We start from the raw sequence: 26,051 nt of genomic DNA, 5'->3' as shown, positions 1-26,051 counted from the left end.
AAACCTGCCCAGGTGGGTCTTGATAAGCATCATGGGAGTAGAAATCCCTGCTAAGAATCTTGGGAGTTGGAGTCCATATTAAACCCTCGTGGGTCCGGAAACAAAACAGGCTGAAATTTTAAACAGCATATTTTTCTTTTATTAGCATTACATGTGCAGTCTCTCAAAATTGTTCCCAAAAGTAAAGCGCAACTTGTTGCTCCCACATGGCACTTTGCATCTGCATGCCACAGGACTTGTACTAATTCCTACAATGGTGCAATCCCCGACCTGGCTGGCCGTATTAATAAAGTTTCACAAGTTGCCTTTAGCAGAATGCACTCCCAACAAGTCTTTCAAAAGCGCAGGAACAACTTCAGAGAAAGACAGATAAAATAATCATTGCATGCCTTGCCTGACGCGTTTCAGAGTAAACCTCCTTCCTCAGAGGCAGCATGCCAAGCCATGTTCATTTCACGGTCACTCCAACTGAAATAACCCAATCAATTTGAAAACCTGCCCAGGTGGGTCTTGATAAGCATCATGGGAGTAGAAATCCCTGCTAAGAATCTTGGGAGTTGGAGTCCATATTAAACCCTTGTGGGTCCGGAAACAAAACAGGCTGAAATTTTAAACAGCATATTTTTCTTTTATTAGCATTACATGTGCAGTCTCTCAAAATTGTTCCCAAAAGTAAAGCGCAACTTGTTGCTCCCACATGGCACTTTGCATCTGCATGCCACAGGACTTGTACTGATTCCTACAATGGTGCAATCCCCGACCTGGCTGGCCGTATTAATAAAGTTTCACAAGTTGCCTTTAGCAGAATGCACTCCCAGCAAGTCTTTCAAAAGCGCAGGAACAACTTCAGAGAAAGACAGATAAAATAATCATTGCATGCCTTGCCTGACGCGTTTCAGAGTAAACCTCCTTCCTCAGAGGCAGCATGCCAAGCCATGTTCATTTCACGGTCACTCCAACTGAAATAACCCAATCAATTTGAAAACCTGCCCAGGTGGGTCTTGATAAGCATCATGGGAGTAGAAATCCCTGCTAAGAATCTTGGGAGTTGGAGTCCATATTAAACCCTCGTGGGTCCGGAAACAAAACAGGCTGAAATTTTAAACAGCATATTTTTCTTTTATTAGCATTACATGTGCAGTCTCTCAAAATTGTTCTCAAAAGTAAAGCGCAACTTGTTGCTCCCACATGGCACTTTGCATCTGCATGCCACAGGACTGTACTGATTCCTACAATGGTGCAATCCCCGACCTGGCTGGCCGTATTAATAAAGTTTCACAAGTTGCCTTTAGCAGAATGCACTCCCAACAAGTCTTTCAAAAGCGCAGGAACAACTTCAGAGAAAGACAGATAAAATAATCATTGCATGCCTTGCCTGACGCGTTTCAGAGTAAACCTCCTTCCTCAGAGGCAGCATGCCAAGCCATGTTCATTTCACGGTCACTCCAACTGAAATAACCCAATCAATTTGAAAACCTGCCCAGGTGGGTCTTGATAAGCATCATGGGAGTAGAAATCCCTGCTAAGAATCTTGGGAGTTGGAGTCCATATTAAACCCTCGTGGGTCCGGAAACAAAACAGGCTGAAATTTTAAACAGCATATTTTTCTTTTATTAGCATTACATGTGCAGTCTCTCAAAATTGTTCCCAAAAGTAAAGCGCAACTTGTTGCTCCCACATGGCACTTTGCATCTGCATGCCACAGGACTTGTACTGATTCCTACAATGGTGCAATCCCCGACCTGGCTGGCCGTATTAATAAAGTTTCACAAGTTGCCTTTAGCAGAATGCACTCCCAACAAGTCTTTCAAAAGCGCAGGTACAACTTCAGAGAAAGACAGATAAAATAATCATTGCATGCCTTGCCTGACGCGTTTCAGAGTAAACCTCCTTCCTCAGAGGCAGCATGCCAAGCCATGTTCATTTCACGGTCACTCCAACTGAAATAACCCAATCAATTTGAAAACCTGCCCAGGTGGGTCTTGATAAGCATCATGGGAGTAGAAATCCCTGCTAAGAATCTTGGGAGTTGGAGTCCATATTAAACCCTCGTGGGTCCGGAAACAAAACAGGCTGAAATTTTAAACAGCATATTTTTCTTTTATTAGCATTACATGTGCAGTCTCTCAAAATTGTTCCCAAAAGTAAAGCGCAACTTGTTGCTCCCACATGGCACTTTGCATCTGCATGCCACAGGACTTGTACTTGTTATTTCAGTTGGAGTGACCGTGAAATGAACATGGCTTGGCATGCTGCCTCTGAGGAAGGAGGTTTACTCTGAAACGCGTCAGGCAAGGCATGCAATGATTTTTTATCTGTCTTTCTCTGAAGTTGTTCCTGCGCTTTTGAAAGACTTGTTGGGAGTGCATTCTGCTAAAGGCAACTTGTGAAACTTTATCAATACGGCCAGCCAGGTCGGGGATTGCACCATTGTAGGAATCAGTACAAGTCCTGTGGCATGCAGATTCAAAGTGCCATGTGGGAGCAACAAGTTGCGCTTTACTTTTGGGAACAATTTTGAGAGACTGCACATAAATGCTAATAAAAGAAAAATATGCTGTTTAAAATTTCAGCCTGTTTTGTTTCCGGACCCACGAGGGTTTAATATGGACTCCAACTCCCAAGATTCTTAGCAGGGATTTCTACTCCCATGATGCTTATCAAGACCCACCTGGGCAGGTTTTCAAATTGATTGGGTTATTTCAGTTGGAGTGACCGTGAAATGAACATGGCTTGGCATGCTGCCTCTGAGGAAGGAGGTTTACTCTGAAACGCGTCAGGCAAGGCATGCAATGATTATTTTATCTGTCTTTCTCTGAAGTTGTTCCTGCGCTTTTGAAAGACTTGTTGGGAGTGCATTCTGCTAAAGGCAACTTGTGAAACTTTATTAATACGGCCAGCCAGGTCGGGGATTGCACCATTGTAGGAATCAGTACAAGTCCTGTGGCATGCAGATTCAAAGTGCCATGTGGGAGCAACAAGTTGCGCTTTACTTTTGGGAACAATTTTGAGAGACTGCACATGTAATGCTAATAAAAGAAAAATATGCTGTTTAAAATTTCAGCCTGTTTTGTTTCCGGACCCACGAGGGTTTAATATGGACTCCAACTCCCAAGACTCTTAGCAGGGATTTCTACACCCATGATGCTTATCAAGACCCACCTGGGCAGGTTTTCAAATTGATTGGGTTATTTCAGTTGGAGTGACCGTGAAATGAATATGGCTTGGCATGCTGCCTCTGAGGAAGGAGGTTTACTCTGAAACGCGTCAGGCAAGGCATGCAATGATTATTTTATCTGTCTTTCTCTGAAGTTGTTCCTGCGCTTTTGAAAGACTTGTTGGGAGTGCATTCTGCTAAAGGCAACTTGTGAAACTTTATTAATACGGCCAGCCAGGTCGGGGATTGCACCATTGTAGGAATCAGTACAAGTCCTGTGGCATGCAGATTCAAAGTGCCATGTGGGAGCAACAAGTTGCGCTTTACTTTTGGGAACAATTTTGAGAGACTGCACATGTAATGCTAATAAAAGAAAAATATGCTGTTTAAAATTTCAGCCTGTTTTGTTTCCGGACCCACGAGGGTTTAATATGGACTCCAACTCCCAAGATTCTTAGCAGGGATTTCTACTCCCATGATGCTTATCAAGACCCACCTGGGCAGGTTTTCAAATTGATTGGGTTATTTCAGTTGGAGTGACCGTGAAATGAACATGGCTTGGCATGCTGCCTCTGAGGAAGGAGGTTTACTCTGAAACGCGTCAGGCAAGGCATGCAATGATTATTTTATCTGTCTTTCTCTGAAGTTGTTCCTGCGCTTTTGAAAGACTTGTTGGGAGTGCATTCTGCTAAAGGCAACTTGTGAAACTTTATTAATACGGCCAGCCAGGTCGGGGATTGCACCATTGAAGGAATCAGTATAAGTCCTGTGGCATGCAGATTCAAAGTGCCATGTGGGAGCAACAAGTTGCGCTTTACTTTTGGGAACAATTTTGAGAGACTGCACATGTAATGCTAATAAAAGAAAAATATGCTGTTTAAAATTTCAGCCTGTTTTGTTTCCGGACCCACGAGGGTTTAATATGGACTCCAACTCCCAAGATTCTTAGCAGGGATTTCTACTCCCATGATGCTTATCAAGACCCACCTGGGCAGGTTTTCAAATTGATTGGGTTATTTCAGTTGGAGTGACCGTGAAATGAACATGGCTTGGCATGCTGCCTCTGAGGAAGGAGGTTTACTCTGAAACGCGTCAGGCAAGGCATGCAATGATTATTTTATCTGTCTTTCTCTGAAGTTGTTCCTGCGCTTTTGAAAGACTTGTTGGAAGTGCATTCTGCTAAAGGCAACTTGTGAAACTTTATTAATACGGCCAGCCAGGTCGGGGATTGCACCATTGTAGGAATCAGTACAAGTCCTGTGGCATGCAGATTCAAAGTGCCATGTGGGAGCAACAAGTTGCGCTTTACTTTTGGGAACAATTTTGAGAGACTGCACATGTAATGCTAATAAAAGAAAAATATGCTGTTTAAATTTCAGCCTGTTTTGTTTCCGGACCCACGAGGGTTTAATATGGACTCCAACTCCCAAGATTCTTAGCAGGGATTTCTACTCCCATGATGCTTATCAAGACCCACCTGGGCAGGTTTTCAAATTGATTGGGTTATTTCAGTTGGAGTGACCGTGAAATGAACATGGCTTGGCATGCTGCCTCTGAGGAAGGAGGTTTACTCTGAAACGCATCAGGCAAGGCATGCAATGATTATTTTATCTGTCTTTCTCTGAAGTTGTTCCTGCGCTTTTGAAAGAATTGTTGGGAGTGCATTCTGCTAAAGGCAACTTGTGAAACTTTATTAATACGGCCAGCCAGGTCGGGAATTGCACCATTGTAGGAATCAGTACAAGTCCTGTGGCATGCAGATTCAAAGTGCCATGTGGGAGCAACAAGTTGCGCTTTACTTTTGGGAACAATTTTGAGAGACTGCACATGTAATACTAATAAAAGAAAAATATGCTGTTTAAAATTTCAGCCTGTTTTGTTTCCGGACCCACGAGGGTTTAATATGGACTCCAACTCCCAAGATTCTTAGCAGGGATTTCTACTCCCATGATGCTTATCAAGACCCACCTGGGCAGGTTTTCAAATTGATTGGGTTATTTCAGTTGGAGTGACCGTGAAATGAACATGGCTTGGCATGCTGCCTCTGAGGAAGGAGGTTTACTCTGAAACGCGTCAGGCAAGGCATGCAATGATTATTTTATCTGTCTTTCTCTGAAGTTGTTCCTGCGCTTTTGAAAGACTTGTTGGGAGTGCATTCTGCTAAAGGCAACTTGTGAAACTTTATTAATACGGCCAGCCAGGTCGGGGATTGCACCATTGTAGGAATCAGTACAAGTCCTGTGGCATGCAGATTCAAAGTCCCATGTGGGAGCAACAAGTTGCGCTTTACTTTTAGGAACAATTTTGAGAGACTGCACATGTAATGCTAATAAAAGAAAAATATGCTGTTTAAAATTTCAGCCTGTTTTGTTTCCGGACCCACGAGGGTTTAATATGGACTCCAACTCCCAAGATTCTTAGCAGGGATTTCTACTCCCATGATGCTTATCAAGACCCACCTGGGCAGGTTTTCAAATTGATTGGGTTATTTCAGTTGGAGTGACCGTGAAATGAACATGGCTTGGCATGCTGCCTCTGAGGAAGGAGGTTTACTCTGAAACGCGTCAGGCAAGGCATGCAATGATTATTTTATCTGTCTTTCTCTGAAGTTGTTCCTGCGCGTTTGAAAGATTTGTTGGGAGTGCATTCTGCTAAAGGCAACTTGTGAAACTTTATTAATACGGCCAGCCAGGTCGGGGATTGCACCATTGTAGGAATCAGTACAAGTCCTGTGGCATGCAGATTCAAAGTGCCATGTGGGAGCAACAAGTTGCGCTTTACTTTTGGGAACAATTTTGAGAGACTGCACATGTAATGCTAATAAAAGAAAAATATGCTGTTTAAAATTTCAGCCTGTTTTGTTTCCGGACCCACGAGGGTTTAATATGGACTCCAACTCCCAAGATTCTTAGCAGGGATTTCTACTCCCATGATGCTTATCAAGACCCACCTGGGCAGGTTTTCAAATTGATTGGGTTATTTCAGTTGGAGTGACCGTGAAATGAACATGGCTTGGCATGCTGCCTCTGAGGAAGGAGGTTTATTCTGAAACGCGTCAGGCAAGGCATGCAATGATTATTTTATCTGTCTTTCTCTGAAGTTGTTCCTGCGCTTTTGAAAGACTTGTTGGGATTGCATTCTGCTAAAGGCAACTTGTGAAACTTTATTAATACGGCCAGCCAGGTCGGGGATTGCACCATTGTAGGAATCAGTACAAGTCCTGTGGCATGCAGATTCAAAGTGCCATGTGGGAGCAACAAGTTGCGCATTACTTTTGGGAACAATTTTGAGAGACTGCACATGTAATGCTAATAAAAGAAAAATATGCTGTTTAAAATTTCAGCCTGTTTTGTTTCCGGACCCACGAGAGTTTAATATGGACTCCAACTCCCAAGATTCTTAGCAGGGATTTCTACTCCCATGATGCTTATCAAGACCCACCTGGGCAGGTTTTCAAATTGATTGGGTTATTTCAGTTGGAGTGACCGTGAAATGAACATGGCTTGGCATGCTGCCTCTGAGGAAGGAGGTTTACTCTGAAACGCGTCAGGCAAGGCATGCAATTATTATTTTATCTGTCTTTCTCTGAAGTTGTTCCTGCGCTTTTGAAAGACTTGTTGGGAGTGCATTCTGCTAAAGGCAACTTGTGAAACTTTGTTAATACGGCCAGCCAGGTCGGGGATTGCACCATTGTAGGAATCAGTACAAGTCCTGTGGCATGCAGATTCAAAGTGCCATGTGGAAGCAACAAGTTGCGCTTTACTTTTGGGAACAATTTTGAGAGACTGCACATGTAATGCTAATAAAAGAAAAATATGCTGTTTAAAATTTCAGCCTGTTTTGTTTCCGGACCCACAAGGGTTTAATATGGACTCCAACTCCCAAGATTCTTAGCAGGGATTTCTACTCCCATGATGCTTATCAAGACCCACCTGGGCAGGTTTTCAAATTGATTGGGTTATTTCAGTTGGAGTGACCGTGAAATGAACATGGCTTGGCATGCTGCCTCTGAGGAAGGAGATTTACTCTGAAACGCGTCAGGCAAGGCATGCAATGATTATTTTATCTGTCTTTCTCTGAAGTTGTTCCTGCGCTTTTGAAAGACTTGTTGGGAGTGCATTCTGCTAAAGGCAACTTGTGAAACTTTATTAATACGGCCAGCCAGGTCGGGGATTGCACCATTGTAGGAATCAGTACAAGTCCTGTGGCATGCAGATTCAAAGTGCCATGTGGGAGCAACAAGTTGCGCTTTACTTTTGGGAACAATTTTGAGAGACTGCACATGTAATGCTAATAAAAGAAAAATATGCTGTTTAAAATTTCAGCCTGTTTTGTTTCCGGACCCACGAGGGTTTAATATGGACTCCAACTCCCAAGATTCTTAGCAGGGATTTCTACTCCCATGATGCTTATCAAGACCCACCTGGGTAGGTTTTCAAATTGATTGGGTTATTTCAGTTGGAGTGACCGTGAAATGAACATGGCTTGGCATGCTGCCTCTGAGGAAGGAGGTTTACTCTGAAACGCGTCAGGCAAGGCATGCAATGATTATTTTATCTGTCTTTCTCTGAAGTTGTTCCTGCGCTTTTGAAAGACTTGTTGGGAGTGCATTCTGCTAAAGGCAACTTGTGAAACTTTATTAATACGGCCAGCCAGGTCGGGGATTGCACCATTGTAGGAATCAGTACAAGTCCTGTGGCATGCAGATTCAAAGTGCCATGTGGTAGCAACAAGTTGCGCTTTACTTTTGGGAACAATTTTGAGAGACTGCACATGTAATGCTAATAAAAGAAAAATATGCTGTTTAAAATTTCAGCCTGTTTTGTTTCCGGACCCACGAGGGTTTAATATGGACTCCAACTCCCAAGATTCTTAGCAGGGATTTCTACTCCCATGATGCTTATCAAGACCCACCTGGGCAGGTTTTCAAATTGATTGGGTTATTTCAGTTGGAGTGACCGTGAAATGAACATGGCTTGGCATGCTGCCTCTGAGGAAGGAGGTTTACTCTGAAACGCGTCAGGCAAGGCATGCAATGATTATTTTATCTGTCTTTCTCTGAAGTTGTTCCTGCGCTTTTGAAAGACTTGTTGGGAGTGCATTCTGCTAAAGGCAACTTGTGAAACTTTATTAATACGGCCAGCCAGGTCGGGGATTGCACCATTGTAGGAATCAGTACAAGTCCTGTGGCATGCAGATTCAAAGTCCCATGTGGGAGCAACAAGTTGCGCTTTACTTTTAGGAACAATTTTGAGAGACTGCACATGTAATGCTAATAAAAGAAAAATATGCTGTTTAAAATTTCAGCCTGTTTTGTTTCCGGACCCACGAGGGTTTAATATGGACTCCAACTCCCAAGATTCTTAGCAGGGATTTCTACTCCCATGATGCTTATCAAGACCCACCTGGGCAGGTTTTCAAATTGATTGGGTTATTTCAGTTGGAGTGACCGTGAAATGAACATGGCTTGGCATGCTGCCTCTGAGGAAGGAGGTTTACTCTGAAACGCGTCAGGCAAGGCATGCAATGATTATTTTATCTGTCTTTCTCTGAAGTTGTTCCTGCGCTTTTGAAAGACTTGTTGGGAGTGCATTCTGCTAAAGGCAACTTGTGAAACTTTATTAATACGGCCAGCCAGGTCGGGGATTGCACCATTGTAGGAATCAGTACAAGTCCTGTGGCATGCAGATTCAATGTGCCATGTGGGAGCAACAAGATGCGCTTTACTTTTGGGAACAATTTTGAGAGACTGCACATGTAATGCTAATAAAAGAAAAATATGCTGTTTAAAATTTCAGCCTGTTTTGTTTCCGGACCCACGAGGGTTTAATATGGACTCCAACTCCCAAGATTCTTAGCAGGGATTTCTACTCCCATGATGCTTATCAAGACCCACCTGGGCAGGTTTTCAAATTGATTGGGTTATTTCAGTTGGAGTGACCGTGAAATGAACATGGCTTGGCATGCTGCCTCTGAGGAAGGAGGTTTACTCTGAAACGCGTCAGGCAAGGCATGCAATGATTATTTTATCTGTCTTTCTCTGAAGTTGTTCCTGCGCTTTTGAAAGACTTGTTGGGAGTGCATTCTGCTAAAGGCAACTTGTGAAACTTTATATATATATATATATATATATATATATATATATATATATATATATATATATATATATATATATATATATATATATATATATATATATATATATATATATATATATATATATATATGTATTCTCTCCATGTTGGTGGATCCACTTAGAGGAACCAACACGGAGAGAGTATTGACAATTGAAGTGGAGGCTGCCGCGGCGGCTTGTCGAGTGAAGTAATCCAAAATCCGGTGCTCAGGTAACAAAACACAGAAGAACGCGGCATGCTGCAACCAGAGGGGGACCACCAGCGCGTTCGTAAACAAGTACGTTTCACAATGGGTGGAGATCAGTGAAACTGAGAGACCGACATTGACGGTTACTGGGAGTCCAAAGAACTTGTGGGTTTTCCTGGATGATATGGAATGCTTTGAGAGCGCAATTTGAAGTAGACAGGACGTACTTTTACACTTGAAAGAAATCGCATATTTAGGTGTATTTATCGAATAATACAGTGTGGTCAGCACACGGACTGGGGGCAAAAGTGAAATTGCTAAGAACGCTGTAAAAAAAGAATGTGAGGTAAATAACCTGTTATATCGTACATGCTACCATACCAGATAAATGTAACAGACAAACTGAGTTTGGTATGAAAAGGTGGGACTGTTTACAACAATAGTTGAGGAATATTTAAAAAGACAAAGGATTAAGAACTTAGAGGAGCGATTCTTTCAACAAAAGCTGATAAAGTAAAGTCATTGAGCGAGAGAACCAGGAGTAATGGGACTCATATGAAGGAAACCCAAAGAGCGAAGAAACAAATAATTGGAAAGAAGTATCGAATATTTGGACACAGGAAGTGCATGCATTGGGAAACATAAAGTTCAGTTGGAGCAAACAGCACAATGGAGAAAAGGGAGGCAAAAAGTAATGTGGACATGGCTACTCCATTTGAAAATTAAAATTATGGTGAAAAACGGGAAACTAGTGGTCAAACTGAAAAAGTAACGGATTCAAGAAGCCTACTAAGACAATGGGAATGTCTTTAAAAAAAAGAAATAAATAAATGGTGGGAGCTAATGACCCTAAAAAAAAAGCAGAGGTGAAAAGAATACCAAGGGGCCTACGTATTTCTCTAATGCCAAGCCATCAGGGTACCAGCAGTGAGCTGCCACATGAATGGGACGAACACATCTTAGAAACATTTATGGGTCTTGTATTAATATTAATCAAGCATATTGAGAAAGCGTTAAATGACATCCAAAAACAGCTAAAAGAATTGGAAGAAAATTTGGAAAGCATTGAATTGTCAATGGATGTAAAAAAATCTAAAGAAGAATTAATATCTAAAATAGAGAGACATGAAGAACAGGTAAAACAGCAAAACAATTTTAATTTTAAAGGGATAAAATCGATTATGGGGAAGGAAGAATCTTTACCTTTGCTAGGGGATTTGATAATTCACGTACAAAGGATAGACTGGATGCAACAACTAGGGAGTACTCCAGTTATGAATCTTTAACAGACACGGATCTAAGTGAAGCCAAAAACAGTGCCCAAGGAACAACAATGAAAAAAGCTGGGAGTAATCTTTTTTTAAGCGATCTGTGCCCAGCCCTACAGCAATCAACGATTTGCCAAAGATAAAAATATTTGGCAAATACCCACATAAAAAGCCAGCAACCTAGTCTCTGGGCGAGCACCAAATTAAGACAGGACATCCTACAACTACTTGGGGGTATGGGTGACAGAGAGGGCTACAGCAGCTAAACACATAAAGGAGCTGAGAATCAATAGAATAATTCTGTCACTTAGACGTCTAAGCTATCGCCTAGCAAGTCCATCCACAGAGCCAATGCTGACAGTACTTAGGGCAAAACTAATTCCAGCAATTAACTACGGTCACCAAGCCTTCACAGTGCCATTACAGTAAGCCATCAATGCAGCCCAGATAAAAGCTTATAAGATCTTGCTACAGGCGCCCAGACAAGCAAGGAACACCAAGCTAAAGCTGGAAATAGGACTAAATAGACCGGACTTGGCACTACAGGGAGACCTAATAAAGTACTATATCAGAGTACTGAAAGCCCCCGAAACCACTCTCAAATACTTTCTAAAAACGATTTTTAGGGCAGCGGTTTCCCCATGGCACACTAAGCTGGATCAAGCAATAGATTGTCTGAAAATAGAGGCAGAGAGCATGCCCCTTTATGAAATGTCTTACTCTGCCTGGGCTAAAGCAGTGAAGTGCCAGGTCCAGACAATCTTGTTTGAACTGTATTGATCCTCACTCCGGTACAACTCCCTTACACTGGCACTGGACAATTCATACATTCCCGGGAAAGCTTAACCATACATGCGAGTCTCACTCTCAGCTCAAGCAAGAAGGAAAATCCTGTTTTTGCACCTCACTGCCCTCAAGATCTAACATTTCAACACAAAATGGGCACAAAAAGACAACATTGTCTCCTGCCAGCTATGCAATCACCACAGGGAAACCTGGTTACATCTTCTATGCTGCTGCCCCAAGCTGGCCAACGATCGCCATTGTTTTCTATGCCCGGCCCTAAGGGATAAGGGCCTCAGAACCTGCAGGGAGGCCTCGGAATGGTGCTTCTCAGAAACTACTGCCTGTTTACTTGGTAGAGCTGGCAAGTTTTCTCATCAAATTAGAATTGCACTTGACTCTCAGCAACACTCTGCAGATTCCAGGGTCGCAATCGTTCAGTGATTAAACCAGCTGGCGTCCTAGCCACGACGGATGTCACTCAACCCAGGGGCTCTCGGGACAATCGGATCACAAAGAGAGTGTGGGGCCCAGTAGGGAGCACATCAAGTACTTTTATCAATGACAACCGATATTACGGAGGGAATGACCCTGCTGGATTTTATATAACTATTGATCCTTACCGGACTAAGAAAAAATTGGTGTGAAAAGGAGTTGATACCACTTTTTAGTCCATTTTTATTTGAAGCCTTAAAAGGACACAAAGCAGTAAACAGAGCCCATGCAGCCATGCTGCTTTCTTACTTTGAATGCTGGGAAGCTCCTTGGGGAAGGGTGGACGGGAGGGGGGGCGATGCTTATGTGTTTTATACTGTAAAGATTTTAAGTTATCGTCTGGTTAATAAAGTCTACAGCAACAACAGTGGGACAAAACAAAGCCCGCTATAAGAGGAAGGGGAAGAGGACGGGGACGCGGATATCGAGGCAGACAAGGAGAGGCCGAAGGGGACGTAGAAAAAATAGGAGTACAAACCAGGGGCAGCATAAAACCGAAAAAGAAGTAGAGTTAAATGTAATCAACATCTCAAATAAGAACATAACAAAGAAAGCGGTGGAATTACTAAAAAAAGGACTACGTTTCTGCCCAACCAGTCACATTGATCTAACCCAAACAAGGATCGATTTATATAAATATATTAGGAAGATCAAGTTGGCTAAAATATTTACTGAAAAACCAAATGAAGTAAAACAACAAGAGCCATATAGGCAACCGTGTATTGATCTCCTAGCAGACGATAAACCAACTTTACTCAATATACTATGGGGCAGATCTATGTTGCAGATGCGCCACTTTTACGCCGCCGTTGCGTCACTTTTGTGACGCAGCGGCGGCGTAAACCCTGCGCCGCGTTGCGCCCAATTTACATCGTGACGCATCTATGGAGATGCGTCACGATGTAAAGCCCTGCGCCACGTAAAACCTGCGTCAGGTTTCACGTGGGCGTGTCGACATAGGGGGGGGCGTTCCGTCGCAGGAACGCCCCTGAAAAGTGACTCAGTCAAATCTATAAGATTTGACTGAGTCACTTTCCCAACGCTGATGCGCCAAAACCCTGCGCCTGCTTGAAGCAGGCGTAAGGCTTGACTCACCATGTGAGGGATAGGGTTGGTTGGAACAGTGCTGGAGTTGCGTCGCGCTTGCGACGCAACTGAAGCACTGCGCCAACCTTACGCCATTAGATGCGTCACGCATCTGTTTATTCCTGCGCCATGATGCGCCGCATTATAAATGCGGCGCATCATGTGTGGCGCAAGGGTAAACTTGCGTGACGCATCATTCCTGGCGCATCCTTGCTGATTTGCAGGGATGCGCCAGGCAACATAAATCTGCCCCTATCTTTTGAGGAAGAGCGAACAGAGGAAGATCTGAAGGAAATAGCGAATGATTTTCCATCTTTAGGAGCAGGAGAAAGTGGTAAGAAGCCAAAATCGTTCTTCTACCCAATTTATCCCCTGGATATAAAATTGACCTGTTTCATGAAATGATAATACAGGATCTCAAAAAAATGGAAAATGCAAAAGGGAAGTTAAACTTATCAAAAAGTGAAAGAATAGCACGTATGAGGTTGGGAGGATGAAACAATTGAAATAATGCCTGCAGACAAAGGCGGAAATATTGTTGTATTGAATAAATTGGATATCAAGGAGGTAGAGAGGCAATTATCAAATCTTAAATGCTACAGAAAGCTACAGCTCAATCCTATCAATCAAATACAAGAAAGTCTAACACGGAAACTAGATGGCTGGGTAGATCAGGGGCTATTGGATGAACAGGAAAGAAAATATCTAACAATGCTTCCTGTAATGGCAACTATATACGTCCTCCCCAAGATCCACAAAACAAGACCAATCCGCCAGGTAGATCAATAGTCTCGGCAAAAGGGTCTTTGTTTGAACCTGTGTCAAACTACATAGACCACTTTCTTGCGCCTCTCGTAAAGGATCTCAATTCATACTTAAAGGACACAACAGATCTATTAAAAAGATTGGATGGCATAAGATGGCAGGAAACATGTAAGCTTGTTACAATGGATGTAATTTCCCTTTATATGAGCATCATGAACGAAACTGGAGTGAAAGCTTGTTGATACTTTCTGGGGAAAAGAAATATCCAGTTTTGGGAACACAACGAAATGCTACTAGAAATGATTTCAATGTGTCTAAATAATAACATATTTTTGTTTAATAAAGGAAAGTACCAGCAACTCCATGAGACCGCCATGGGCTTTTTCCTTTTCACTCAATTACGCTAATCTGGTAATGGAGTGGTGGGAGCAGAAATATGCTTGGTCTTCGGAACATGATGCATTTATGGACAATTAATGAAAGTTTGAGAATGCACACCTTCCCTTAAGTAATTCTTTATATCCAATGAAAATTGTTTGCCAAGAGTGCGTGCAGGCAGATGATGTGACTTCCAATGTCACAGTATTTGTAAAAATCTTCCAAAAGGGCACTTTCTTCGAGCACCCATCTGTCGCACAGCTAAACGGGAAATCATCTCTTGCAGTAAACCACTTCCTCAATGGTTATCTATTTTGCTTTCATTATCCAATGGTAATACCAAAACTTATATCATTAATCTTCCTGCTTGTATAATTATCACGGAGACAGCATGATTGCACGATAATACTTTATTAATATCTTCAAATGCCTCCTGCTGCCAATCCAGGCTTTCAACAGTGACACGTAGGGTCAATCATATTCCAAAGTAGGTTCATTACATGAATTACCCCAATGCATTTCGAGCTTCAAGGCTCTTCATCAGGGGTTTCACTGAAACAAGCAAAAAAACAGCTCAACTGACTGCTCAGTTTAAGTTTACTTCATACCCAAATGATGTTGCTGCATATATTGCCTCCCCTCACTTACTTTCCCAGTCTAAACGTTACAAAACCTTTGTGTGCTCAATGTAAATACAAAACCCTCTGAGTGCTCCACTCCTCCCCGCCTACAATACAGACACTAAGTGCAAACTGAAATTCTAAAACTAAGTGCAAAAATGAGTTCCACCTCCCGCTATACTGCTATGGACAAGACTGTAATGTGATTGCGCTTCATTGATGATTTGTTTTTAATTTGGGATGGCACCACAAAAGAATTTGAGGACTACTTTAAAGTGTTGAATAGTAACTCAGACAACCTGAGATTAACATATGAAATCAGGTCAAAGAAAATCAGCTTTTTAGACATTAAAATCTTCATCCACCAGAACACATTGCAAACTAGGTTACATAGAAAAGAAACAGCATCTAATGCAATCTTTAATGCAGGAAGCTTCCTTCAACAGATTTATTTTCAAAAGTATACCATATGGCGAGTGTAGGAAAGTAGTATCTGCTTCTTATGGTTACCCACACTTTTTGCTGATGTCACACTGTTTTTCGCCATGTCTGACTGGGATCCTGCTATCCAGGACCCCAGTCTATCTGCTTTCTCCTGTAAATTAATGTGCATGTACTTTAGGTACACTCCAGATCGGGTTCTGGAGTACCCTTATCAGTCCCTAGTATATGGTACACTATGTACCCAGGGCCTAGGTACCCCAGAGGCCTCCCATGAGCTGAAGCATGTATTATGCCACCCCTGAGAGGCCATCCAAATTGACATGACCAGCCTGCTACAGCAGACTGTGTAAGCTGGTGCCTGCACCACTTACTTAAGATATAGGTTCACTATATCTATTTAAATCACTACACTTAAATACCTATCAGTCACCCCTATGGCAGGCCTTAACATTCCTAAGGCAGGGTGCTGGGTTTTACGTGAGAGGGTGCCCCTGCATGAGCAGAGCCCCTCTTCAGCCTTCGGAGACCATTCGCCGGGGTTGTCTGTGATGCAGCCAGACATATATGTTTAAGTGCATTATAACCTCGGGGTAAATGCTAACTTTATAACGGCTGCTTAGAAACATGTCGTGTTTGGTGTCAAACACCTTGGAATCGTACCTCCATGCCAGTAACTGCCATTGGAGGTATGATTCCACCCTTCTAAAGGGACATATATGGGCCACTGGTATACCCAGTACCAGTTTTCCCGACCTGGGAAGCACAAGATGGATGCTGCCAGCCACAGACACGATTCTGCTCTGCTGCTGCTGCTGCTGCTGCTGAGCCAAGCTCGCACAGAGGAAGGCATGACAATAGGCATCCTGTCACAGGGATGTGTAACCACCTCCCAGACAGGATTTGGTGTTTTGGGGCTGGTTGGGTGCACTCTTAGAGTGCCAGAAAGTCTGCACTGGGGGCGCATTTGGTGTCCCTGTGCATAGTCCAGCTCAAACCAGTTCTGGGAGCCATTTGCTCCTGCTCTGGTGTGAAACTGGGCAAAGGATATGGGTGTAGCCACCCCTCTGTCCTGCCCCTCCCCTAGGAGGGTCCACAGAATCTTTCCAACGCCTTCCTGTGAGTATAAAGTGGGATACCTGGCTACAGGACTTTAGATTTAACCTGGACATGATTCTGCTAAGAAAAAAACAAGTTACTTCGATTGCCTGCATGATGCTGGACGACTGAAGAATCTCCATTGGAGTAAAGGAGTTACTCCCCTGCAAAATCAGGCACCTAAACGCATCGGACCAGTTTGCTTCTCCCGAGCTCCTGAGAACTCCAAAGATTTCAGCAACACAGGAGGTGGGTTCCCGAAGGTCCCTGAGGTCGATCTGCCCTCTCAGCAATTCTGAGACAAGTATCCCTCGTGGGGATCATGCAACCCGAAACCCTGTGCACCGCATACATTTGCAGTTGCATATGCTTAGTGACAATTCCTGAGCCTGTGCTTTGGACTCCGTGTAGTCCTGACCCCGAGCAGTACTTGCACCAAAGATTTCCGGCCTCATGTGGGCTGGTACTTTGCTAACTTTCTTGAGGTCTCCTCGCGATCCCTGGTCCGTTGGCCTGTGGGTCCAGGCGATGGTCACTTTGCTATTTCTTAGGCTTATCTGGTTGCTCCAGACGTGCCCTGACTCTCCATTGCTTGGAGAGTCCCCTGGACCTTGCTGGTCCTCACCGTACCCTATTTCCTCTGACCGCGTGGGTTGCAGTTGCCAAGGCTTGTTCGTGCTCCAGCCGCATCGACCCCTCAGCTCTCGACATCCTTCATAGGACAGCTAACCTCTGGACTTTGGTCATTCTCAAAGTCTCCTGGTCCCCGTGGCTGTAGAGTCGAGCAAACCTTCTTTACTCATGAAGCACTCGACATCGGTGGGCATTCGACTACTGAGCCCCTGGTCACCTGAAGTGACCCAGACACAGCCATTGAAAATGACAAAGGTTTCTTACACCACTTGACCCCTATGCACCCGGCTCCTCTGGGCTAGGTAACATGGGTACTTCGGTACAAGCTGGTGGGTTGGCCTTAGAACCTCCTAAGTTCCAAAGGATTTGCTCGAAGTCCTCTTAGAAGTGTCCTTAACTTGTAAATTTCCAACTACGACTTTTCCATAGAGTTGTACGGAGCATGTGTCTATGTTTCCTCACTGCATCTGTCCTCCGTGGGCTCCCTGTGTCACTTCTCTGGGTGGTTCCTTGGGGTCCCAGCGATTCTACTTGCTCTAAGCACTGTGTCTATTGAAGTCGTTGTTGTTATACCATTTTTTTTAGTATATGGTTCGGTCTCTTCCTGGAGCTCGCTGTGTACTTTGATATTTACGATTGTTCTATTGATTTAGTAATGTGCTTTGTGCCCTAGTCTCATGTAGAGACTAGTAGAGAGTATTATATTAATAAATACATATTTTTATATAAACACTGTGTGGTTCTCCTTCCATTTAATCATTTAACCCCTTCGCTGCGGCACGAATTCCGCCGCGGCGCTGGGGGGGTTTGGGGTCAGCGTGGCGCCGCCATGCTCATGACGGAACCACGCCGTCATGAGTCACGGGCGAGCTGTGCTCATGACGGAGTGGTTCCGTCATGACCACGCCCGCTTGCATTGTTCGCCCGCACAGGCGGGGAATCAGTGCCGCGTGGGCGGAGCGGCCGCCAACGGCCGCAGCATGACGGAACCACTCCGTCATGAGCACACGGCGCCCGTGGCTCATGACGGAGTGGTTCCGTCATGAGCAGGGAACGGGTTAAGAGGTGATATTCTGGTGAAACAAGCTGCTTTACATTCCTTCAAGATTAAGCCTGAAGGCTGCTCTGCATAGCCACCACTAGGATAGCTTTCAATAAGTTTATCGTTGACCTTATACATCATAAGGGTTGTGTGGCCTGGTACAAGGTGCCCACTTTAACTAGTGGACAGCATATACCAACCCACCTTCTCACAGCGAGTTTCTCAGAATTAGGAGAAATTGGACTGGATGAAGAATTTGAAAGATATAGTGGGGAGACAACAAATCGATTTCTGAAAAGAAAATATCCAAAGAAAGCAATAATGGGGAGTCTGCAGAAAGTGAAGATAGAGCCCAAATATTACATGGGTCGTTAAAGGAGAAACAGAAAAAAATTGAAAAACAAAAAAATTTGATTAGACTAATGTACACTGCAGAAAGTGGAAAGTTATCTCGGATTCTGGAGAAACATTGGGCGATGCTAATATCAGACCCAACAATTGCTGAAATAATGGGAAATCACCCAAACATTACTTTCAAAAGAGCACCAAATTTGAAAGACAAGCTAAAGCATAGTCATTTCATGATGAGTCCCATTAATGCATGGCTAAGATCGGAAGGATTTTGGCCATGCAAAAAATGCAAAGCATGAAAGATCGGAGTACATAAGAAGGAAATATCTTTAGCCAACGGTACAAAATGGAGGATTAAACAGCACATCATTTGCAAAAGTACCTTTGTAGTATATGTAATTGAATGCCCCTGCGCTTTGAAATATGTGGGAAGCACAACTGAAAAAAAGAATATCCCAGCACATCAGAACAACTACCAACAGGGATCGCAACAATGCAGTTGCCAAGCATATGGAGGAGATGCATAATAGCAACTGAGAAAAACTACAATACTATGCAATAGAGCAGACAAAACAGATAAAATTAGAATAAATAATGCCATGAAACTATAAAAAATCTCAGTACCAGTGCAGTGATAGTGAGGAACCGGAGGAAAGACATATTTACTCGTGTACAAGTCAGCCCATCGGGGTGGAAGTTCGAGGAGGCATGGTAGCCCATATTTAGACTAATGAGATCGTGGAAAGAGTTACGGTGTCGGAAAAGTGACGGAATGGCAAAAAAGACATTTTAAGAACTAGCCGTCTCATTGGCCAAGAGTCGACCAATGAGGAAAGCAGAAATGGTATTTCAACCAATCAGTTGTTATGCACATTCTAGAAGGCCGTTGATGGCATTTGAAGAAGGCAAAACGCCGAAACACGAAATGCCGTGATAATTTCTGCAAATAAAGATATAAAAAGGCCCCGTGAGTGCTCCGTATTTTATGTTCAAATATATACATATATATATATATATACATATATATATCGAAAATCCTCGTCTGCTTAAATCTCCTCCATGGAGAAAAACGAGCGTAGACCCAGGTTTTGTGCAATTATTATTTATTCCTCACAAACAAATGTCCGCCATGACGCATTTCAGCCGATTACCGGCCTTGATCACATGACAACGCTGAGAGCACAGCTCCCCCTATTTAAAGTGCCAGTGCCACAAATCAAATAATAGTCATAAACAACATACTATCAAATAGTATCTAATAACTGCACCAATGCTTCAGTTTTTCAAATAAATACTCAGTGTAGTTATGAATTAACATTCACTCCTATGGTCGCATGTTGGATAAATAAATAATTGGCATAGTACTCGAATAATTCATGACTCCAATGCCTTTTCTAAAAAATACCCACAAAGTGACAAAGTACTTAATCATTCCCAAAAATGCTAAAAAATCCTAAAGTGCTAAGTGCTAAATACATAATGCTACCGGAAGCACACAATGTTATACATAATGTTTCAAATGCTTTACAGGCAATAGATTTCAAAAGTGCTAATAAAGTGCTTTAAAAACTACATACCGCCAGCAGCATCCATATTGACATAATGTCCTGATGCTACATTCCGGTACCATGATCTAAAGTGCAAAAAGTGCGGAAACAAGTTCAAGGTTCCATTCATAAATATTCCCTTTGCAGTTGATTCCATTCCATATGCATAAATACATAAATAAATAAACATCTATATAAATATAAATACAAACCAACTGTCTAAAATGAATAACTATACACATGAATAAAAACTAAAGACTTGAAGTTTCCCATATCAAATAGATAAGACCATCATAACTGCTAAATACATTTTAATTCCATCATATTGTGCGTAGTAAATGATTAAAGATAAATTCATTCCTCTAAAGACGTTGATCCATTTGGCCTTGGACCCTTATTTGTGAGGAACTTTACCTGGACGCCGCCACTTGCCGACTAAGTGAACTGGGAAACCGCCAACTCATCTTGTAGCCTCCCCGTGTCCCTGGAGGGATTGACCGCCATATCGCCGTTTAACAACTAGCAGCACCCGCTTCGCGGGTGCCGCTGCGCGGCATTTGGCGTGGGGTCGAGGCTGCAGGAGCGCCGGAGAGCACCCGGAAGGAGGAGGGAACAACAGCGTGAGGTAACTGAGGGCGCGTGCTGCAGGGACTCTCTAGACCAGGAGTCCCTGCGCTGCACAGGTGTCCACGGCCGCGCCCCCAGCAAGACACGCCCCCGGCCGCAACGCCTCCTTTAAGAACAGCGCTCTTCCGCTCAGCGGGACGCGAGCGGGACGCCGAGCGAAGCCCGGGCAAAGGGCGGGCCCTCTGTGGCCCTCAGAGGCCAGAAGAGGCTGGACTGGGCCACAAACCCTGGTCGGTTACACTTAGCTCCTTTTTGCTACTACTGCTAGGAAATACGGGTTATGAACTGTCGCGAAACTAGAAGTATGGCCGCTGTGGGAGCTAAAAAACTCACTGGAACTATGGACGATTTTATCACCCCCACTCATGCGTTAATCGACGAGGGAATAATACTAATGGATAGGAGAGTGTCCCAAGACTTGGCCATGGCCAAGCGATCCTCCCTGGGCCTTATTGCACAGGCACAGACACCTAACATTGACTCTCGGACAGATATACAGGCCCTAGTACATAGCACTGGAGAGACTGGGGATCTTGATGCTTCAAACACTTTACAGGATCTGGAGGCTTCTCCTAACCTTCATCTCCTAACAGAGAGTGGAGCGCAACAAAGTGAGTCAAACACCTCTAACACTATATCCGCTACAAAAGAAAGGGGCCGGATAGAAGGGGCAATCCCCAAGCAAAATCGAAAGGCCAATAAACCATCCATTCCTAAAGGAAAGAAGGTTCGAATTCCCCCTAACCTCCCTAACATGGATAAATTGCCAGTAGTTTTACCTAGTCCCACAGGGGGACCGCATTCTATTAAGAGTGGTTTACCCTTGAGCCTTCCAGACGACACTATCATCGACCAAAGTCTGGAGGAAATTCTGGAGCTGAGCGGGGAAGTTGGTAATTTAGCAAAATCACCATCACAGGAGGGGAATGGTTCAAGCATAAATAACACCACTATTTTTAATATGTTAAAAGTATTGCTGGAACCCATAGAGGCTAGATTACGCTGCCTGGAAACTGTCCTAAAAAACATACATAAGGATATAAGTGCCCCTAGTTTTACCTTGAACAACAAAACCGCCCAGGTCACCATCTCACCTAAAACGGCTAACAAGCCTTCGGTGGCTGTTAACAGAACGTTGGAGACCAAAAATGTGGCCCCCAAGAAACCTAGTAACACTCCAAACCAGGTTGGCACCAAAACAAAGCCCTCTGTAATTGACCAAACTCAGAAAACAGATCAAACCCCGAAAACAATTAAAATTAATCCAACCCCTCTGGCTACATCAAGTGATTGCTTATCACAGCCTCTAAATCTTGATGCACCCGACAGAGCCAAGGGCATGGCCCGCAGAAATATTCACCTTCCCCCTGATGCCTGTCCCTACGTGATCATTCTCACTGGTGTTACTGAAATCCCTCCATCAGAAGTAGAATCGTACCAGGCTCTTAAAAACAAAGTATGTCACTGGCTATCCAAAAATTATCCCCTCCCGCCAAACATACCGAGCAATATTCTAATGATAGAGAGAGTTCCGTGGGTGGGAGGCAACAGAAAAAACCTACAAGGGGACTGCGTAGTGGTCACCTTTGAGAATACGGAGGTTGCAGATTTTATTTGTAGTAGTGGATCCCCTAGATATCAGGCGAGCACGGTGACTGCTAGACCTCTTTCTTACTTTTATCTACCACAAAATCAAGCTGATAATCGATGGAGCTGGTTAAAAGGACCACATGACCGTAAATCCAGACAGAGACTTAATCCCCCCTGGGAAATACAATCCCTTGGGTGGGAGGAGGGGTGGGATGCGGGATGGAACCTGGCAAGGAGCAGAAGAGGTAGACCGCGCCAAGGCGGTCCTCTTGTTGGTCCACATCACATCCAACCTTATTATTACCACCAGCTTACAAATGGTCTAGACAATCCCTTGCACTTTCCAATAGCCAATCGCTTTGAATGCCTGTCAACCACAGACTGGGTTGACTGACAAACACAGGGCTCGTCAATTGGACGGAGTTATCAGATTATTCCTATTCAACCATGTAAGGATGTTGCTACGGAGGACTTGATTAAATTAAACTTATCTCCTACGCCTGATAAAGGCCCGGCGGAGGGCGAGTGCCGGGGAGCGCTTACCCCTCCTAACGTAGATTCACTATATTGTAAATTTCTCACCTGGAATGTGGCGGGTTTAAATGTAAAGGCTCTAGATCCCATATGGCAAGGGTTCGTAAAACAATACGACATCCTGGCAATCCAAGAAACATGGGACACCACCACAAGTTTTTCATTGGATGGTTTCCGCAGTTTTTCTACTCCAGCAGTTCCAGGAGCAAGAGGGAGAGCAAAGGGTGGCCTACTCACACTGTGTTCTCTGGACTTGGTGGGGGTTTTTAAAAAACTAGATTCCGCACCCATGAACACGTTAGTTGTGGAGTGGACTCTACCTGATTCAAAAAATTTTTTGCTTATTAATTTCTATAATTCCAAGGAGGTTTCCTACGCGAATGAGCATTTGACCTCCCTGTTAGACTTCCTGTCAGTCTATAGACAAGATTGCATTTCCGTCCCAGAGATGGTAATCCTGGGTGATTTTAACATTCACCCTTGTGAGGGAGATTGCTATAACGATAGATATGGGGGTTTACCGACCGAGGGCATTCCCCATTTCGAACACACGAATGAGGGTGAGTGTCTTGAGACTTTCCTTGCGAACTTAAACCTATTTGAATTTGATCAGGGCAAAAATGAACCCAGAGCCCCAACCTTTATTGGGAGAGACGCCAACACCGTCATAGACTATATTTTTGTATCAACCGGGGTCCTGTTAAAGGCATGTGAGTATAGGGTTGTTACTGCTAGTTTCAGTGATCATCATCCTGTCCTCCTAATGCTGGACCTAGACTGTTTCCGGACCAGTAGATTGACAGGCGTGGCAGCTTCAAAAGACTTGACGACTAAGGACCAGGGAAGGCGTCTAAAATGGGGGATGATTGTCCCTGATCAATTCTTCCAAACATTAGCCCAAGAGTCGGAGGCTAATATGGCAGTGAGCTTAGATCCAACCGCCCTGGGCTCCGATGTAGTGGCTGCATATGAGGAGATATGTGTAAGGATCTCTAAGAACCTGGAGCCAAGGCCAGGCGCACAAAGGAATAAGAAGATTTACAAATGGTTTAACAAGGAATGCTCGCTAAAACACAGTGCCCTGCTGAAAGCACTAAAATATAAACCCAGAGACAGGCCCTTAGTGGCTAACCTAAGGAAGGAATACAAAATTGCAGTTATTAATCGCAAAACCCAAATTAAGGAGGAAGCTTGGGATAGTTTACTATCCATTGATGTATTGAGAGACAGCAAAAAGTTTTGGGCCACTGTGAACCAGCCTTTTTTTTCCGAGGATGGGAAAACTGATATGGACTGTGTGATCGAAGACGATAGATGGCTAGGCCACTTCAAACAGATTTATGAATCCACAGCATTAACTTCACCAGTCAGTGCCCATGCTTCATCCCACCTGGTTATGGAGTTTAACACCACCGAGGTTGAAAGGGCGGTTAAAGACACAAGTAAACACAAGGCCCCGGGACCTGATGGGGTCCCCGCAGATCTCTACATCCAGTACCCGCAATTTTGGTCAAAAATATTAACCAATGTTTTCAATGCGATACCTGCAGCTGGTTTTCCTTCCTCCTGGTCTACCTCTATTATTGTGCCCATCTTCAAGAAAGGGAACAGGGGGGACCCTGCCTGCTACAGGCCAATCTCCCTGTTGGACTCTGCCGTTAAGATCCTGGGCAGAGTCATTCTGCAAAGACTGGGGGATTGGCTTGTGGAGAGCGGGATCCTTTCGGAACTACAGTATGGTTTCAGAGCACATAGAGGGACCATGGACCAATGTTTAAACCTTCACCTCATTATTAGCAAATACACCGTGGTGAAGGGGGGGCTTCTTTACTTGGGATTTATGGACTTATCTTCTGCTTTTGATTTGGTTAACCGTTCAAAATTGTGGATTATTTTGCGTGACTTGGGTTTGGACACTACTTTGGTTAATTTTTTGCACGACTTCCATCAAAACTTGTCCGCCTCTGTTAGGGTAACAAGGGAAGGAAGATGCACGGCGAAGTTTAGGTCAGGGAGAGGGGTCAGAGAAGGCTGCATCCTGGCCCCTCTCCTCTTCACACTGTATATTAACTCCTTGGGGAAATCCCTGAACTCAGCTACCTTGGACATGCCGCGTATGGGGGGGCTACCTATTCCGGTCCTCCTATATGCGGACGACGCTGTCCTTATAGCTCGGACTGGTACGGGCCTGCAAAGACTATTAGATCACTTTGGTGGTTTTATGGAAGCCTTGGACCTAAAGATTAACACTGCTAAATCTCATGTTATGGTTACAGGTTCACGGAAGAAAAATATGAAGGTTAGGTCCTTCAGCTGTAACAGTTCTCCAATTTCGAGGGTACCCTTCTTTTGCTATTTGGGAGTCACCTTTGACGAGAAAGGAACTTGGGGTGCCCAACTGAAACTAAAGGAGAATGGAGTTAGCAGATCCACCACAGCTCTTATGCATTTCTCCAAAAGATTGGGTTCGAGACCCATGGAAGCCATGACTCGTATTTATAGAGCCAAATGTGTGGCAATTGCATCCTATGGGGCAGACATTTGGGGCTACGTTTCAGCCCCAGGCATCCAAATTGCAGAAAACAATTTTATACGAGCCTTGTTATCACTCCCGAAATCATCTCCTACATATTCAATCCATAACGAAATAGGCTTGGGACATGTCACTGATCTCTTAAAAATGTCCCCACTGTTATGTTGGATTAAAACCTGGACAAATGAGGAGATCACATTGAATCATTGCATTCTCAAAGTTTGTATGACTCTGGATAAAGCAGACAGCATACCGTGGCTGGCGTATGTTAGAGCGGCATGCGCTAGGCTAGGGCGCCCGGATATGTACTCTTTTCCACAGAATCTTAAGAAAGAGGATGTAAGGTGGGTCAAGCAGCACTTTCGAAATATGTTGGAGGCTGAGAGGGAAACGGTTGAGCTTTGTAAACCAATGGTAAGATCATTTTACCAACTTTCGTCGTCCATGGCTATGGAACCTTATTTAAAATATGTAACCAAACCATATCATCGTTTCCTACTTATAAGGTTCAGGTTCAACCTGATACATCTTGTGCTTGGCTCGTACACAAAGTGGGGTACTCCAGAAGATTCCCCACCCTGCACCTGCGATTTTTTTTCCACACAGGACACTCTGCACCTAGTTATGCTTTGTGAACATTATTTGGTGGCCCGTAAAAAATTTCTTTTCCCTATCTTGAAAGACTTAAACTTTGCTCAGGTACGGCCGGCTCTATTATACCTACAGATGTTGAACTCGGTACAGGTCACATATGGTGTAGCTTGTTTTTTGGTAGCAGC

At 43.8% G+C, this 26,051-nt stretch overlaps 1 long non-coding RNA gene across 1 annotated transcript in view; it reads right to left on the bottom strand.

The window, feature by feature from the left end:
* The window catches only part of LOC146858840 (uncharacterized), a 43,434-nt gene extending 24,250 nt beyond the window's left edge, over positions 1-19,184 (bottom strand). Inside the window, exon 1 of the long non-coding RNA XR_014979702.1 lies at positions 19,066-19,184. This is a non-coding gene — a long non-coding RNA (uncharacterized LOC146858840). The remainder of the gene's footprint in view (positions 1-19,065) is intronic.
* Positions 19,185-26,051: the final 6,867 nt, after the last annotated feature.

This window comes from Triturus cristatus, chromosome 3_2 (assembly GCF_964204655.1).
Source record: "Triturus cristatus chromosome 3_2, aTriCri1.1, whole genome shotgun sequence".
NCBI classification, from domain to species: domain Eukaryota; kingdom Metazoa; phylum Chordata; class Amphibia; order Caudata; family Salamandridae; genus Triturus; species Triturus cristatus.
This window is presented reverse-complemented; position numbering and strand designations above follow the sequence as displayed.